At 41.2% G+C, this 19,005-nt stretch overlaps 3 pseudogenes; 2 read left to right on the forward strand and 1 right to left on the reverse strand.

Moving 5' to 3' along the window:
* Positions 1–9,330: 9,330 nt before the first annotated feature.
* LOC110678121 lies at positions 9,331–12,462 on the reverse strand (annotated as a pseudogene).
* A 99-nt stretch (positions 12,463–12,561) lies between these two features.
* On the forward strand, positions 12,562–13,409 carry LOC110678122 (annotated as a pseudogene).
* Positions 13,410–16,302: 2,893 nt separating this feature from the next.
* On the forward strand, positions 16,303–16,626 carry LOC110678513 (annotated as a pseudogene).
* The last annotated feature ends 2,379 nt before the right edge of the window (positions 16,627–19,005 follow it).

A 19,005-nucleotide genomic window follows, 5' to 3' on the forward strand; every position in this document is an offset into this window, starting at 1 on the left:
TAACACCTTCTAGCGCAATATTGAACAACAGGCACGAAAGTCCATCACCTTGTCGTAGTCCCCGGTGGGATCCAAACGAACTGGAGTGTTCGCCTGAAACCTTCACACAATGTTGCACACCTTCCATCGTCGCTCTTATCAGTCTCGTGAGCTTCCCGGGAAAGCTGTTCTCGTCCATGATTTTCCATAGCTCTACGCGGTCGATACTGTCGTATGCCGCCTTGAAATCGATGAAAAGGTGATGCGTTGGGACCTGGTATTCACGACATTTTTGGAGGATTTGCCGTACAGTAAAGATCTGGTCCGTTGTCGATCGGCCGTCAACGAAGCCGGCTTGATAACTTCCCACGAACTCGTTTACTACGGGTGACAAACGACGGAAGATGATCTGGGATAGTACTTTGTAGGCCGCATTTAGAATGGTGATCGCTCGAAAGTTCTCACAGTCTAACTTGTCGCCTTTCTTGTAGATGGGGCAGATTACCCCTTCCTTCCACTCCTCCGGTAGCTGTTCTGTTTCCCAGATTGTGCCTATCAGCCGGTGCAGACAAATGGCCAGCCTTTCCGGACCCATCTTTATGAGTTCAGCTCCGATACCATCCTTACCAGCAGCTTTATTGTTCTTGAGCTGGTGAATGGCATCCTTAACCTCCCTCAAAGTGGGGGCTGGTTGGTTTCCATCTTCCGCAGTACTGACGAAGGCATTTCCTCCGTTGTCCCGTCCTTCATTGCCTGTGCTCTCAGCACCATTCAGGTGCTCGTCGAAGTGCTGCTTCCACCTTTCGATCACCTCACGCTCGTCCGTCAGAATGCTCCCATCCTTATCCCTGCACATCTCGGCTCGCGGCACGAAGCCGTTGCGGGATGCGTTGAGCTTCTGATAGAACCTACGCGTTTCCTGAGACCGGCACAGCTGTTCCATCTCCTCGCACTCCGTCTCCTCCAGGCGGCGTTTTTTCTCCCGAAAGAGGCGGGTCTGCTGTTGCCGTTTCCGTTTATAGCGTTCCACGTTCTGCCGGGTCCCTTGCTGCAGCATGACCGCCCGCGCTGCATTCTTCTCCTCCAAAACCTTCTGGCACTCCTCGTCGAACCAATCGTTCCGTCGACTCCGTCCCACGTACCCGACGTTGCTCTCAGCTGCATCGTTGATGGCTGCTTTTACTGTTCTCCAGCAGTCCTCAAGAGGGGCTTCGTCCAGCTCACCCTCTTCCGGTAATGCAGCCTCGAGTTGCTGCGCGTATGCCGCTGCGACATCCGGTTGCTTGAGCCGCTCTAGGTCATACCGGGGCGGCCGTCGGTACCGTACGTTGTTAACGACGGAGAGTTTTGGGCGCAGTTTGACCATCACCAGATAGTGGTCAGAGTCGATGTTAGCGCCACGATAGGTCCTGACGTCGATAATGTCGGAGAAGTGCCGACCATCAATCAGAACGTGGTCGATTTGCGATTCTGTCTGCTGTGGTGATCTCCAGGTGTATCGGTACGGAAGGCTGTGCTGGAAGTAGGTGCTACGAATGGCCATATTCTTGGAGGCGGCAAAATCAATTAGTCGTAGGCCGTTTTCGTTCGTCAGCCGGTGGGCGCTGAACTTTCCAATCGTCGGTCTGAATTCCTCCTCCTGGCCAACCTGAGCGTTTAGATCTCCTATGATGATTTTGACGTCGTGGCTTGGGCAACTGTCGTACTCGCGTTCAAGCTGCGCGTAAAAAGCGTCTTTATCATCATCAGTGCTTCCGGAGTGAGGGCTGTGCACGTTTATTATGCTGAAGTTGAAGAACCGGCCTTTGATCCTCAACTTGCACATTCTCTCATTGATCGGCCACCACCCGATCACGCGCCTCTGCATATCACCCATCACTATAAAAGCTGTTCCCAGCTCATGTGTATTGCCGCAGCTCTGGTAGATGGTATGGTTACCTCTAAACGTTCGCACCATTGATCCCTTCCAACACACTTCCTGCAACGCTACGATGCCGAATCCACGGTCCTTCAGCACGTCGGCGAGTATGCGTGTGCTCCCGATGAAGTTGAGAGATTTACAGTTCCACGTACCGAGCTTCCAATCGCTAGTCCCTTTACGTCGCTGTGGTCTTCGCCGATTGTCCCGGTTCGTATTCTCTCGTTGATTATTCGTTGCTTGATTTTTTTTACGGCTGGCTTGCAGGGCCTGACACCAACCCCCTAGATTTCCGGAGGACCATTCCCCCTAAATGTTCGGAGGGCCATAGTGCGCAGTTTAGCTTAGAGTCCTTCTCTGGCACTCGGACGATGATCAGCCGCCCCTGACATGGGGAACAGACGCTGTTGTGAGCCGCTCCTAACATGGAGTACAGACGCTCAAGGTTTGCAGAAGCAAAAGCAAAAGCAAACCCCCCCTTCCCTGTCAGCATACGACCAAAGTTCCCACCGGGGGTTGGTTACCCGATCTTCCCTAAGGTTACTCGTACCCCGGCCAGTACCGCGAGGAGGTAGGGATAGGAGTTGCTGGGCAAGAGGCTAAGGACCGCACAAAGGGGTCTATTTTATTCCTTCAGGTACGCGAGGTACCAATGGTACGCCATGCCCAGCCATTTACCAAAAGTTGTTATACATTTACGGTGAAAACTAAAGATTTCTAGGAATTTTTGAGAGTCTTTGAGAATATTAAAATTATTTTTAGTTTTAGAATTTCAGGAGAAGAAGGAAGAGAAATGTAGTAGAGTTCCCGAAGTGTTTTTCAAGAAAAAAATAACCTGGGACAGATTTCAACCAAATGCCCAAAAGATAAATCCCTTGCGAAATACCTGCAAGTAGACGACGAAATTCAAGAATTTCCAAAACACCAGGAGAATTTTTAAATTTGCCAGAGGGTTTGTTGAATCTTTGCATCTAAGAGTCCCCCAAAGCAAAGAAAAAACTTTGAAAACTCATATTTCCGTAAAACATTCGAATAGAACTTCCGTTTAAACAACTACCTCGAATGTTTATTATATATCGATCTATTGTAGTATATTTAATTTTATATATGTATATGTACAATTCAATAATATATTATTTTGTTTTTTTTTTTAGATCGGCACGAAAAAGTTGAACGAGCTCTGCGATTTATTTCACTGTTGGCTGAAGGAAACTAATCTCTACCTGAAGAGCTTGCAGGCTTGAATTTAATCTCTGTTCACTGCGGGTTCTCGGACTATCACTTGATGCGCTCCAGTCGTTATACTGCATTATTTAAACGTTTTTAATTCAATAAAAATAGAATAAATAATGTAAACTTATTTTTTTGTTTGAAACATATCTTATCTTACTACCATCAAATTCCCTTCAATGGTTGATTAAATTGCTTTAATCGATTCCAAAAATTTTGAACCCGATTTAACATCATAAACATTATTAAAAAGCGAAAAAAGATTAAAAAGCAATTTAATCAACCATTGAGCAGAATTTGGGATCGCTTTATTTCGCACGGGGGATTCGGGATCGCTAAGATTACATAGTTTTCATATTACACCGCTTCGATTACATCGTATTTTGTACATCGAATATATTACATCGGGAAAATTACATCGGTCGCTTTCATTACACCAATAGCCCGCGAGTACGTCGGGCTGTGTAATATCACACAACCGAGGGAATGACTTGGTTGCAGCAGTTTCGATGTAATATTCAACAACTTTTTTTGCTGTGTACACGAACACCATTCGGAACGCCCGAGAAATAGTTTTTCCAAACATCGTTCTGGATGGAGAGTACCTTGCCGTACTGTTGAAGGTTTTTGGTGATGATCGAATTCGGCATCTGCGGCGGTAGGTCGTGAATTTTGATAGTAGTGGTGGGACCGTCCACGTACACCGGGACGAAATAATCCACTCCTTCGTAGATAAACGAGTGTCGTAGATGATGCTGCTTATGTAGACGTGGTGCTACGCTTGCATTGTTCATCTCAATGAAAACGCAATTTTCGAGGTGGTGCAATTGTATGCTCTTGACATCGGCCATGTCAAGCTTAAGCTTTTTCTTGAGGAACTTTTTTTTTTTTTCTATCTTTATTAACGAGATTTTTAGCCCTGGGCTAGTTCATCTCGGGACCAACGGCTTTACTTCCCTTCCGAAGGAAGTCGCCACTGAAATTTTTAGTGACTATCTCGGGGATGGGATTCGATCCCAGGTCCTCGGCGTGAGAGGCGTGTGTTCTAACCACTACACCAGGTGGAGGAACTCCTTCACCTGGTCCAAAACCGGTCGCTTTGGCAGGGTACTGAAGTCCACAACGAGGGTGTTCTTCCTGTGCGCAGTCATTTTGCGTTGAATGCAAAAATTCTGTCACACAAGAAACCGTGATAAATTTGAACAACTGGAGCTAAAGAGAAACACGTATATCGCGCGAAGAGCGGTTGCCAACTGTGCGGAAATAGTGAGCACATAGTTTGAAAATACATTTGAAATCTTACGGGAATCCTTGGGTTCTTGGGAATGTCCTGTGGAAATCCTCTGACGTTTCTGAGAGGATTCGGTGTGAATTCGGAGGGAATCCTGTGAGAGTTATGTGGCAAACAATTAGTATTCAGCAGAGAATGCAGTGGAAATACTTTGGGAACCATGTAAGAATCCCATAAGAGTCACGTCAGAATTCGGTTAGGATTGTCCTTTCTTGTTAGTGCTGTAGGAACTGAGGAGGATCACAAAAGTAAGCAGAGCCGTAGCGGGGTATCATGGCGCCCTTGGCGAACCTCCATTTTAGCGCCCCTAAATCAGAGCTCATCAGAAATTATTTTTGAAACACTTTGAGCGATTTCTACAAGAATTTTTATGAAAATCATCAAAAGTTTAACAATTAGTTAAAATATTTTCTTAAGTTCAGAACGCATTACACTATTGACTAAAATTCGCCAAGAAAACATGTTTATTCTTTTATTTGTCCGATGAAAATATTCTGAAAACTTTTAAATGTTATCTGAAAGATGCTCTGAAAAATTCCGAAGAAATTTATAGTTCATATGGTTAGACGTTTCAGGCAAAATTTTCAAATTATGGTGAAATATATTTTTTTAAATAAATCCTCCCAAACATCCATCTGTTTTTAGGCAGAGTTTTGAAATTTTTGCCCTGAAGAACTAGAAAGAATTTAGGAGCTTATGCCCAAAATAGAGTTCGAAAAGAAAAAAAATCAAATATATTTCATTTTTTCAAGATATTCGTACAGAAACCGGAGGAAATTGTTTAAGATTTGAAAAGAACTTTTTTAATAAATTTTGCGTAGATTTAGTCAAGTTTTCCTCTAGAAGTGTTATTGCAAAACAGCAATGTGGAAATCACAAATTTTGTAACTAATCAATAGTAAATTACTTGAAATACATCAAAGAGTAGCTCCTCAATGATGTATTCAAATGATAATTGATATAACCATTGTCTTTGAAAGCTGTTTTCACTGTAAGATACAAAATAAAAAATCTCAATCACTGCCAGGTCAAATCTTAATAAAAAATATCGAAGAGGTGTAAAAAGTAACATTCAACCATTCTACTACAATCTTTTATGGAACACCAAACGAGTTTCAGCTTGTATAGAACATTCTTTAGATTATTAAAAATGTATTATAGATTCTAAAATTATGTCTGCTGTGGGAATTTTCGAGCAGTAAAAAATCAAATGAAGATTTAAAAATTACTCAACATTTTTTCAGAATGACACTTAAAATTATGTTTAAGACCGATCAAGACGAAGCGAGAGCTTTGCTTAGAATCCTGTCCTTGATTTTGAGAGAATCTTGACCAATTTTCTGTTGAAGTTCTGCTCATAGAGTTTCGTGGATCCCGCTCAGGATTATGTCAGATTCATGCACATTAGGGTGCGGCTTATTTTTCGAAAGTTCTCAAAACTAAAAATTCGTGTACTCTTCTTGATTTGAATCACGTGAAAAGGGAAACCTCAAATATGATCCAAAAATATTAAGATTTAGAGGTAGCGCAAGCGATTAGTAGGTGAATTTTCAAGTTATGAAATATGACCTTCAGTGACTTCATGAAAGATTATTTTTTACTAAAAAGAGTAAAAATTTAGAGAAAATTACTTTAACTAAAACTAATTTTGATATTAGACAAATTTGTACACTTTTCTACGAAAATTTCTCTTAGGATCCAGCCCGGGATTGAATGACACTGTTTTCTACGAATTTGGTCATGATTCTGCAACCTTTTTCAAGGCTTAGAATGTAGGTGGGAATGTGTTTCTTGTAATTAAAACCCCTCTACCAGCAGTTTCATTTTTACCACGAAAAAGAATATTCAAATCGTGATAACATTTTTGTTGCTCAATATTTGCACCATTGTTTTACAAGTTCACAAAAAAACTCTTTTAGGTTATGAATCCATTTCCATACCAAACATTGGTGATCTACTTTTATAGATATTCCAATGTTCCTTGGGAGACCGACGGCTGCATCAAATCGCCTCATTTTTTTCACAACCTACTGTCATTCATGTATTGTTCCGAAGAGTGAATATCCGAATACGACAGAAATTCTGTAGCCTGAGAAATTAACGTGGGTTATGGCTAGGCGGCGGTCCCCCAAGGAATTTCGAAAAATCTCCCGATCCAGATGACCAATGATCAATATAATAAATCAATATCATAGAAGAGTTTTTTTTTTATAATTTGTGAAAAAATGGTCCTAAAATATCAAGAAACAAAAAAGTTAGGGTTTATTCACAAATTTCATAACGCTGAAAATCGCCATTTTTGACACCCACCCACCCCCTCGTAACGCATTTTGTATGAATGTTTTTTGAATTTTGTATGAGCTGTAACATTTTAAGGACACTCACCCACCCCCATCAGCGTTATGAAATTTGTGAATGGGCCCTTATCGCGAATTGATTTTTTCTTATTGCGGTAAACACTGGAGCTACTAGTAGAGGGGTTAATAAATAACTCTAGTGATCGAAACATATAGTCTAACTTCTACCATACATACAAATCTAAATAATAAAAATCTTTGTTTCTTCTCATTAACAAACTTAATTTAGGTGTAATTATCTGAACTTCAAGCTTTAAAATATATAAAAGGTATGAACAATATATTTTGAAATGCCTATTGCATACCTTTGTTAAAAACTTTTCAGGAATTGTTTCATATTTTTCTATATTATGTCCAATAATTCTTTTCAAATTGTTACTGATAAGATTTTTTCAATATTCAATAATTCAATATTCCCTAATTTAATATCTTCAAAATAAATACCAAGTGTTTCACGCATTTTGGCGCCCCCTTTAGGCTGGCGCCCTTGGCGGGTGCCAACCTGGCCAACCGCACGCTACGGCACTGAAAGTAAGCCATCGAATCGATACCGGAACTCCAAGGAAAGGCTACCGAAAGACAACGTGTTGGGTACGCCCGCATCAGGTGAAAAAGAAAGAACCACTTGTTTTCGATTTTGATCCTATATTGTCTCAATTTGGATTCGATCAAAACATATAAGCTAACGATTTGTAACAATGGTTGTTGCGTACTCGCTCTCCCTCTTCGTGTTCTTGAACGGTACATACAGACGAGTAGCTGAAACAATCTGCAGTTCGAATCACTTCAAAAACACACAGCAATAATTGTGGTAATGATGGTACACGCAGCAGTATGACCCCAAGAACAAATAGATGTCGGATTGATGGAACAATTCAAATTCCTCCCGGGACAGTACATGTTAGTTGTTATTGCCCTTGTAAGACCCCGGGATGGCGTACATTGAGAATTTCTTGCTTTTTTCTTTTGTTGATAAGTTGATTGATTCTATAAGATTTTTGGACTAATTTGCTGTGTAAATAGTATTTACATAGATATATTTGTAAATCTTTGCTTCGTTTTTTTTTTTTGCTGAACGTTGTGTGGTATACCGTTTACTGTAATTTGATTGGATTTGTTCGCTGATTAACCGGAACATAAAATGCTAAGGAAATTCTTTTCAAATAAGCGTACTAAGAGATGGAATTAAGTAATTCTCATTGGAATCAGGCCACCTTCTGCACATATTGTTAGAATCAGTGTCTGCATATTTCAATATACCGTCAACAACGCCGATCCTCAGTAGGCTCCGTCATCGTTGAATTCTTCTTTGTGTGAATGTTTGTTTGACAATACATGCACGAATCTGGTAGAACGTGCATTCAGTTTTGACGTTGGATAACGTCTTACGGCAACATACTGGAGTACAATTTCGAAAAACGAAAAATCGCTCGCGTCACGAAAAGTGGTTAGATTTTGACTGTTAATAACTTACTAACGCCCGGATAGATTTTCAAGATTCTTGCACCAATCGATTGGAAATCTTTCTACGAATCTACTCCAACAATGAAAACTATTGATTCTCATGACTAAACTATTGAAAAATTGAGAAATATCGAAGCATGTCTTATTTTTCATAGAAAAGCACATTTTTCTTGTGTATTCCTGACACAGACATCATTGCGCGATATCTTAGCCACTTTCGTCATTCAAAGGGAAACGCCCCTTTCGGTCTTCTTCTTACTTCTCTCCATTTTCTCGTGTTCAGTCGAAGCCAATCAAATTCCACTTCAAGCGCACGCGCACGACCGCATTTTAATTAAATCGTCTTCGGTAATCTTTTGGTGTGTTTCTGTCTAAGAATGGAATGAAAACCCAGTTCGATCGATTGTGACTACCACCAACCGTCCTTTTCAGGACAACAATTTCATTTTGAAAGAGAGTTATGAGAATTTTACACCGTGAAGAGCGACATTACTGGTGAATGGATGTGATGGATTCATATTTCGGTCAGTCATTTGCATGCAATCTTTCATTAGCGTCAACATTAGTGCTTTTCGAGAATTACAGGGCCAAGAAATCAATTTTCCATCGCGCTCTTGCAGGGCAATCTTCGACATTGTGTGCATGAGAGATAAATTGGGGACGGCACTAGAATGAGGATCCCGGTTTGCCTCGCATTTAGCGATGATTGAATAATGCCGTTGTCGTCGTCGTCGCTAACCACATGCATGACAAAGCGATCAGTATCAACTTGTCGATTTGAAAGCTAAAACTTATCAGCAACAACTTCGTTGATGATTTGATTTGGTAAGAAATTGTCGATCGAAACCAAATAATCGCACAGAGAAGACTGCAAAAATACAACCGCCGCCCGACGGGAACCTATGTAAAACTTTGTTTGCCATTTCACTCCGTTGGAAAACTAATCATCCGAAATTTCAATTGGCAATTAAATAAATAAATTAATAATAATAGGTGAAATATCTCTAGCCGTAACTCTTTTACGTGGAATGCATTGTTGTGGCTCTGAAAAGGGCCGTTTTGCTTGTGTCCCATTCAATTTAAACTCGTTCGTCACGGATACGACGAGCCAGCTAGAAGGCTTTCGGCATGATGGTCACACGCTTGGCGTGGATCGCGCACATGTTGGTAGCCTCAAAGATAGGCCTAGCTCGCTTCCTGCAGGGCCATGTCGGCCAAGCTCTGTAATCGCAGATCGGTCTTGAAGTCCTGAGCAATTTCACGGACCAGGCGCTGGAAAAACAATTTGTGGATCAGCAGCTCCGTCGAATTCTGGTAGCGGCGGATCTCACGCAGAGAGACCGTTCCTGGCTGATAGCGATACGGCTTCTTGACTCCTCCGGTGGCTGAGGCGCTCTAGCGAGCGACTTTCGTGGGGCCGCTTCCACCAGTGGACTTACGGGCAGTCTGCTTGGTAGAGCCATCGTCGTAGTGTTTTCTGGACGGATTGAAACAAATGAATGATTGAATGTGCGCGGCTGCCGGTCCCTTTTATGACCTTCTCTTGCGAGCGAGCGAGACGAACAGTGAACAGCGAGCGAGCAAGAAGAATTTATCCATTGCGTACCGCATAAAAGGAGTCGAGCCGGCGGCCAAGCATCAGTTTTGTTACAATCGTTGCCGAAGATAGACCGGACTCGGAAAAGGAAGCGCCAAGCGTCATCGCAAGGTTTTGCGTGACAACATCAATTGCATCATCACCAAATCACCGCCGTCTGGCTCGCCGTGGTGACGTCAAGCGTACCTTCGGTCTCATCTACGAGAAAACCCGCGGTGTGCTGAAGTCATCCAGAATTCTGTCGGCTACGCTCTGAAGTGGCAGGGCCGTACGCTGTACAGATTTTGAGGTTAAATCACCTCCATCACCGAGACCAGAATTCAAACCTAGCACTGAATCCATCAAACCTGAGCATAGAATGGCGATCGACGATATCCAAACCCAACCGTCCTTTTCAGGACGACAATTCAATTTTGAAAGAGTTTTGAAAATATTTCTACCATGAAGCGCAACAGTATTGGCAATTCTCACAGAAACAGAACTGTCGGTAAACTAAATAATAGTTACTCGATTCTCACAGTTCAATCGGCCCTTTTCAGGGCTAACAAATGTGTACTAAAGAGTTATTTGTGTTATATTTGCTAATGTGTTTACCACATTCTTGCTATAATTCATCTCTGATTGGTTATGAATAATTGACAAAACGACAATTTGAGAATGTTTCCGAAGACGCTGCTGCAGTGCTGTCGTAATGCAATATATTTTCTATTGTTAAGGAATGATTCAAATATTTTGAATTAATTGCTCCAAATTAACAATGATTAAGTATACACTTAAAAATCAATTCTTCAATATAACGGACTAAGCTTCTGAATACATGTAAAGTGATTATTTTGTATTAACACAAAATAATAACACACATGTCTTTAATAAATCAGAATTGACATGCAACAAATAGTGTGAAAATTATTTGGATTTTTAGCAGTAGAAATCTTTCATAAGTTCGTGACGGTCCCAAGCCAGGAAATAGAAGAGGCTAACGTTATCCAACGTCAACTTGGCGGTCGTATCTTGGAAACAACCTCTTACTGTTTCAATTACTTTTGCTACACTAATTCTCATCCACTACTGACATTCAAATTCAATTTCACTAGTGAAAAAAATCATTTCCGTCAGAATACCCCACAAAACATCCGCAAATTGCAAAAGTTGTATTTTTTTATTAAAAGACAATCATGATTCATCAACTGGAGGCATCACATTGCCGTTTTCTTACACCAGTAATATAAAATTCATTTGTAATTTTTTATATTCAATTTTCAATTTCAGTGCCTCTAGGTGAAACTGAATTTTGAAATGACACCAACAGTGGGTGAAACTGAATGTGTGCGTGTGTTGCACCCACTCTCTTTCTCGTCGCATTCGCACTCGAAGTCAGATTGGCTTCTTGCTAGCGGAGTTTTTTTTTGTTCGTTTTCGCACTGATTGGGTATCATTCGGCTGAATTTTTACGACACTGGTTAGAATTCAATTTTTTGTCGCGGTTCGGTAGAATATCCTAAAACTAGATGATAAACGCTTTCGTCAACTAAAATTGGTGGACCTCTCGTAAGCAACATGCTGAACAATATGCAATAAGTCCATTTTTTAAATCTTAGTGGTTTGTTCATTTGTTTTGTCATATTGGTGGAGCAATTATTGGAGGGGAGGGAATGTTTAGTGTTGATTGAGATTTGAGAACATATGGTCGGTGTTCAGATAGACCGGACTAGATGATTTTTTGGCGTTCTAAAGATACATTAAAAAAAATTCCATCAATTCTGATTTTTCTTATGTTATTTTGATACAGATGTATCGTCAAAGATAAGTTTCATTACCATAGCGAATAATGCAAAAAAAAAATCGAATACATGCATAAATCAGTATACAGGAAAGGTGTACCGGTATTCGCCATGTACCAGTATTCACCACCCGGATTATATACCGTTTTACGACACAAATAATTACCAATTGTTTAGTGTTCGTTAAATTGCTTTAAGACGATACGGAAACATTCTTAGAAACCTTAACATTTGTTCAAAAATGAATAATAGAAAAAGTAAGAGGTTGTTTCCAAGATACGACCGCCAAGTTGACGTTGGATAACGTTAGCCTCTTCTATTTCCTGGCTTGGGACCGTCACGAACTTATGAAAGATTTCTACTGCTAAAAATCCAAATAATTTTCACACTATTTGTTGCATGTCAATTCTGATTTATTAAAGACATGTGTGTTATTATTTTGTGTTAATACAAAATAATCACTTTACATGTATTCAGAAGCTTAGTCCGTTATATTGAAGAATTGATTTTTAAGTGTATACTTAATCATTGTTAATTTGGAGCAATTAATTCAAAATATTTGAATCATTCCTTAACAATAGAAAATATATTGCATTACGACAGCACTGCAGCAGCGTCTTCGGAAACATTCTCAAATTGTCGTTTTGTCAATTATTCATAACCAATCAGAGATGAATTATAGCAAGAATGTGGTAAACACATTAGCAAATATAACACAAATAACTCTTTAGTACACATTTGTTAGCCCTGAAAAGGGCCGATTGAACTGTGAGAATCGAGTAACTATTATTTAGTTTACCGACAGTTCTGTTTCTGTGAGAATTGCCAATACTGTTGCGCTTCATGGTAGAAATATTTTCAAAACTCTTTCAAAATTGAATTGTCGTCCTGAAAAGGACGGTTGGGTTTGGATATCGTCGATCGCCATTCTATGCTCAGGTTTGATGGATTCAGTGCTAGGTTTGAATTCTGGTCTCGGTGATGGAGGTGATTTAACCTCAAAATCTGTACAGCGTACGGCCCTGCCACTTCAGAGCGTAGCCGACAGAATTCTGGATGACTTCAGCACACCGCGGGTTTTCTCGTAGATGAGACCGAAGGTACGCTTGACGTCACCACGGCGAGCCAGACGGCGGTGATTTGGTGATGATGCAATTGATGTTGTCACGCAAAACCTTGCGATGACGCTTGGCGCTTCCTTTTCCGAGTCCGGTCTATCTTCGGCAACGATTGTAACAAAACTGATGCTTGGCCGCCGGCTCGACTCCTTTTATGCGGTACGCAATGGATAAATTCTTCTTGCTCGCTCGCTGTTCACTGTTCGTCTCGCTCGCTCGCAAGAGAAGGTCATAAAAGGGACCGGCAGCCGCGCACATTCAATCATTCATTTGTTTCAATCCGTCCAGAAAACACTACGACGATGGCTCTACCAAGCAGACTGCCCGTAAGTCCACTGGTGGAAGCGGCCCCACGAAAGTCGCTCGCTAGAGCGCCTCAGCCACCGGAGGAGTCAAGAAGCCGTATCGCTATCAGCCAGGAACGGTCTCTCTGCGTGAGATCCGCCGCTACCAGAATTCGACGGAGCTGCTGATCCACAAATTGTTTTTCCAGCGCCTGGTCCGTGAAATTGCTCAGGACTTCAAGACCGATCTGCGATTACAGAGCTTGGCCGACATGGCCCTGCAGGAAGCGAGCTAGGCCTATCTTTGAGGCTACCAACATGTGCGCGATCCACGCCAAGCGTGTGACCATCATGCCGAAAGCCTTCTAGCTGGCTCGTCGTATCCGTGACGAACGAGTTTAAATTGAATGGGACACAAGCAAAACGGCCCTTTTCAGAGCCACAACAATGCATTCCACGTAAAAGAGTTACGGCTAGAGATATTTCACCTATTATTATTAATTTATTTATTTAATTGCCAATTGAAATTTCGGATGATTAGTTTTCCAACGGAGTGAAATGGCAAACAAAGTTTTACATAGGTTCCCGTCGGGCGGCGGTTGTATTTTTGCAGTCTTCTCTGTGCGATTATTTGGTTTCGATCGACAATTTCTTACCAAATCAAATCATCAACGAAGTTGTTGCTGATAAGTTTTAGCTTTCAAATCGACAAGTTGATACTGATCGCTTTGTCATGCATGTGGTTAGCGACGACGACGACAACGGCATTATTCAATCATCGCTAAATGCGAGGCAAACCGGGATCCTCATTCTAGTGCCGTCCCCAATTTATCTCTCATGCACACAATGTCGAAGATTGCCCTGCAAGAGCGCGATGGAAAATTGATTTCTTGGCCCTGTAATTCTCGAAAAGCACTAATGTTGACGCTAATGAAAGATTGCATGCAAATGACTGACCGAAATATGAATCCATCACATCCATTCACCAGTAATGTCGCTCTTCACGGTGTAAAATTCTCATAACTCTCTTTCAAAATGAAATTGTTGTCCTGAAAAGGACGGTTGGTGGTAGTCACAATCGATCGAACTGGGTTTTCATTCCATTCTTAGACAGAAACACACCAAAAGATTACCGAAGACGATTTAATTAAAATGCGGTCGTGCGCGTGCGCTTGAAGTGGAATTTGATTGGCTTCGACTGAACACGAGAAAATGGAGAGAAGTAAGAAGAAGACCGAAAGGGGCGTTTCCCTTTGAATGACGAAAGTGGCTAAGATATCGCGCAATGATGTCTGTGTCAGGAATACACAAGAAAAATGTGCTTTTCTATGAAAAATAAGACATGCTTCGATATTTCTCAATTTTTCAATAGTTTAGTCATGAGAATCAATAGTTTTCATTGTTGGAGTAGATTCGTAGAAAGATTTCCAATCGATTGGTGCAAGAATCTTGAAAATCTATCCGGGCGTTAGTAAGTTATTAACAGTCAAAATCTAACCACTTTTCGTGACGCGAGCGATTTTTCGTTTTTCGAAATTGTACTCCAGTATGTTGCCGTAAGACGTTATCCAACGTCAAAAGAAGATAACTTTTGCGTCTGCTAAGAAGAAATTGCATCTGGCGGTACTGAGGAAAATTTTATCTTGGCTTTGGCAATGACGGCGCATCACAACGGAGATTGGAAAACATGCGAACGCAGTGACGACATCAGGCCTTATCGTTCAAATATATCGTTCCGTCACAGGGGGAGGGAGAGGGTCTTCCATAGTGTTACAGCCCTTATACACAATTTAAATCTTCCATACAAAAGTTGTTACGTGGGGAAGGAGGGGGTCTAGAACTGGCACATTTTGGGTTATGTAATATTTGAATCATTCCTTAACAATAGAAAATATATTTATTGCATTCCGACAGCACGACTCGGAAACATTCTCGATTTGTCGTTTTGTCAATTATTCATAACTAATCAGATATTGTATGATGCTACGAGATGAATAAATGTAAGAATATGGTAAACACATTAGCAAATATTACACAAATAACTCTTTAGGACACATTTGTTGGCACTGAAAAGGGCCGATTGAACTGTGAGAATCGAGTAACGCGGACACATTTTGCCAGCGAACAGGTTGAAATCCTCCTCGCCCGATAAGATTTGCGGTGGCGATGATGATGGGCGCTTGAACAAGCGGCTTGAGCTGATTTCCTTCAGCCATCTCGTAGCCAGCGATTTCACAAACCGGACACTGGATTTGCAGCAGCTTAAGGTGAAGATGAATCGAAGCCAAACCTCAAATTTTCAATACATACGTTTAAGCTGAAAACTTAATCGATTGGTCACTCGCTGGTGGTGACCAATCGATTAAGTTTTCAGCTCAAACGGGTTTTCGGTTCTCCAGATCCGTGCTCTTGAAAATTTGAGGTTTGGCTTCGATTCTTCTTCACCTTAATGATTGTAAATTATTGATGCTGGTTTTCTTGTCCACACACTAAGGGTGAGTTACGAATTTTGATAATAACTCAGCAGCGGAACATTTGGTAAACAAAATTTGTAGATATTGTTGGAATTTTACTGATTTTGGTAAAATGTTTACCGCAAATCACTAAAAATTTCACCAAAACTATTATTTTTGATTCACTGACAGTTCTGTTGCTGTGACTATTGCCAATAATGTTGCGTGAAATATTTTCGAAACTCTTTCCAAATTAAATTGTCGTCCTGAAAAGGACGGTTGGGTGAGGATATCGTCGATCGCCATTTCATGCTCAGGTTTTGTGAATTCAGTGGTAGTTTTGCTGTCGGTGATGGGGACGATTTAGCTTCCAAATCTGTACAGCGTATGGCCCTGCCACTTCAGAGCGTAGCCGACAGAATTCTGGATGACTTCAGCTCAGCACACCGCGGGTTTCCTCGTAGATGAGACCGGAGGTACGATTGACGTCGCCACGGCGAGCCAGACGGCGGATGGCGGGCTTGGTGATGATGCACTGGATGTTGTCACGCTTGGCGCTTCCTTTTCCGAGGCCGGTCTAACTTCGGCAACGATTGTAACAAAACTGATGCTCGGCCGCCGGCTCGGCTGCTTTTATGCGGTACGCGATGGATGAATTCTTCTTGCTCGCTCGCTGTTCACTGTTCGTCTCGCTCGCTCGCAAGAGAAGGTCATAAAAGGGACCGGCAGCCGCGCAAATTCAATCATTCGTTTGTTTCAATCCGTCCAGAGAACACTACTACGACGATGGCTGGAAAGCAGCCCCTCGCAAGCAGCCGGTCACGAAAGTCGCTCGCAAGAGCGCCCCAGCCACCGGAGGAGTCAAGAAGCCGTATCGCTATCGGCCAGGAACGGTCGCTCTGCGTGAGATCCGTCGCTACCAGAATTCTACGGAGCTGCTGATCGACAAGTTGTATTTCCAGCGCCTGGTCCGTGAAATCGCTCAGGACTTCAAGACCGATTTGCGATTACACAGCTTGGCGTCATGGCCCAGCAGGAAGCGAGCGAGGCCTATCTTTGAGGGTACTAACATGTGCGCGATCCACGCCAAGCGTGTCACCATCATGCCGAAGGCCTTCTAGCTGGCTCGTCGTATCCGTGGCGAACGAGTTTAAATTGAATTAGGACGCAATTTCAAGCAAAACGGCCCTTTTCAGAGCCACAACAATGTATTCCACGTAAAAGAGTTACGGCTTAAGATATTTCACCTATTATCAATTAATTAATTTATTTAATTACCAATTTAAATTTCGGATGATTAGTTTTTCAACGGCAAACAAAGTTTTAGCTAGGTTCCCGTCGGGCGGCGGTAGCATTTTTGCAGTTTTCTCTATGCGCTTATTTGGTTTCGATCGACAATTTCTTACCAAATCAAATCATCAACAAAGCTGTTGCTGATATGTTTTAGCTTTCAATTCGACAAGTTTATACTGATTGCTTTGGCATGCATGTGGCAAATGACTGATCGAAATATGAATCCATCACATCCATTCACCAGTAATGTCGCTCTTCACGGTGTAAAATTCTCATAACTCTCTTTCAAAATTAAATTGTCGTCCTGATAAGGACGGTTGGTGGTAGTCACAATCCATCGAACTGGGTTTTCATTCCATTCTTAGACAGAAACACACCAAAAGATTACCGAAGACGATTGAATTAAAATGCGGTCGTGCGCGTGCGCGTGAAGTGGAATTTGATTGGCTTCGACTGAACACGAGATAATAAAGAGAAGTAAGAAGAAGACCGAAAGGGGCGTTTCCCTTCGAAAGACGAAAGTGGCTAAGATATCTCTCAATGATGTCTGTGTCAGGAATACACAGGAAAAATGTGCTTTTCTTCGAAAAATAAGACATGCTTCGATATTTCTCAATTTTTCAATAGTTTAGCCATGAGAATCAATAGTTTTCATTGTTGGAGTAGATTCGTAGAAAGATTTCCAATCGATTGGTGCAAGAATCTAGAAAATCTATCCGGGCATTAGTAAGTTATTAACAGTCAAAATCTAACCACTTTTCGTGACGCGAGCGATTTTTCGTTTTTCGAAATTGTACCCCAGTATGTTGCCGTAAGACGTTATCCAACGTCAAAAAAAAAATCATTTTCTTTCAAATGTTTGCTATTTTGCACCATATTTCACCATGATGTTTCCTGACTCGCCAAACTCCACCCAACGTAGGTGGCGAATGCTGGTGAAAGTGGTCCAGTATTCGCCACCATAATTTGCAATACAAAAACAAAGTTTCTGATCAGTTTTTATATTTTTCCTGCTGAACATGAATTGAAAGTTTTCGTTCAACGCATTGACAGTGATCAAAGGTCTTTTGATTTATTTATAAAAATGTTTTTCCTTAGGGTGGCGAATATTGGTGCACCTATCCTATATAAATTCCCAGAGTTGTCTGTCTGTCAGTAAAGCAACGCTTTGAAATGTCCCAGTGAGCGCTATAGCAACTATTTTCTAATAATACAACAGTATATTTATATTAACACTTTGCAGCTGCAAATAATTGAGCACTACAACATTTGTTTAGCAGAATATTCTAGAATATTCTTCTTCCCATTTCCCGGAATGTTCTCTAACTTTCTATTTTACAAAACCAAGGTAAATGAATGAGATGGATAGGCGCCAAATATTGAATTATTGTTATTATTTTTATCTTCGATTCGTTAAAGAAAACAAAAATGAACAAAACACACCCAATTCGTATTCTCGTATTGGAGACAAATCATCCACGGACTGAAAAACTGAAATTCTTCTTTCTGGCGGCCTTCTTCTCGGCTTAAGTGTTTTAATGCGCACTTCCACAATTAATGATTGAAAGCTTTCTTTGCCAATTGACCATTTTTTATTTGTACAGTACTGGACAGAATAAATCACGCATTGGCAGTTTTCCATATAAAATTGTCAAGCTTGGAGGCTCATATCTCGGTTTCTAGATGTCCAATTGACCTGAAATTTTCACCGCAGCTTAAAGGTAACTTCAAATTTGCTAGGCTAGAAATTCATAGTCTTTCATAAACATACTTTTGAGTTAAGGTGAAACTCGTTGGATTCTAGTAAAATTTTCAACAGAGGTTATGTCACTCACAAGACGCGACGCGAGACTGGACATAACACTTATTGTTCTTAAAAAATAATATAAAAATGATTTAAACATTTACCTTTTTTTGGAGATGAACATAGATTCCCAAACATTTAAATGGGTAACTTTTCGGATGCTCTTTTTAAGCTTCGCCTTGTCCCAATCTACATTGTGTTTGATCTCAACAGAGTGTACTTCCACACTAGTCATGGACTCGTTCGTTATCCACAGCGTTTCTGTGTTCCATTCCAATACCGAAAAACCGCTGATGAATGACGACAATGCCCCGACAAGTTCACCGCTTTTTCACTTGACATCGTCCTGTAGATGGGCAACATCGAGCTCGAAACCAGTCGACAAAAAAGGTAAATGTTTTTATATTTGTAAGAACAATAGGGTAGAAGCACCGGT

The sequence above is a fragment of the Aedes aegypti genome, chromosome 3, assembly GCF_002204515.2.
Source record: "Aedes aegypti strain LVP_AGWG chromosome 3, AaegL5.0 Primary Assembly, whole genome shotgun sequence".
In the NCBI taxonomy this organism is placed as follows: domain Eukaryota; kingdom Metazoa; phylum Arthropoda; class Insecta; order Diptera; family Culicidae; genus Aedes; species Aedes aegypti.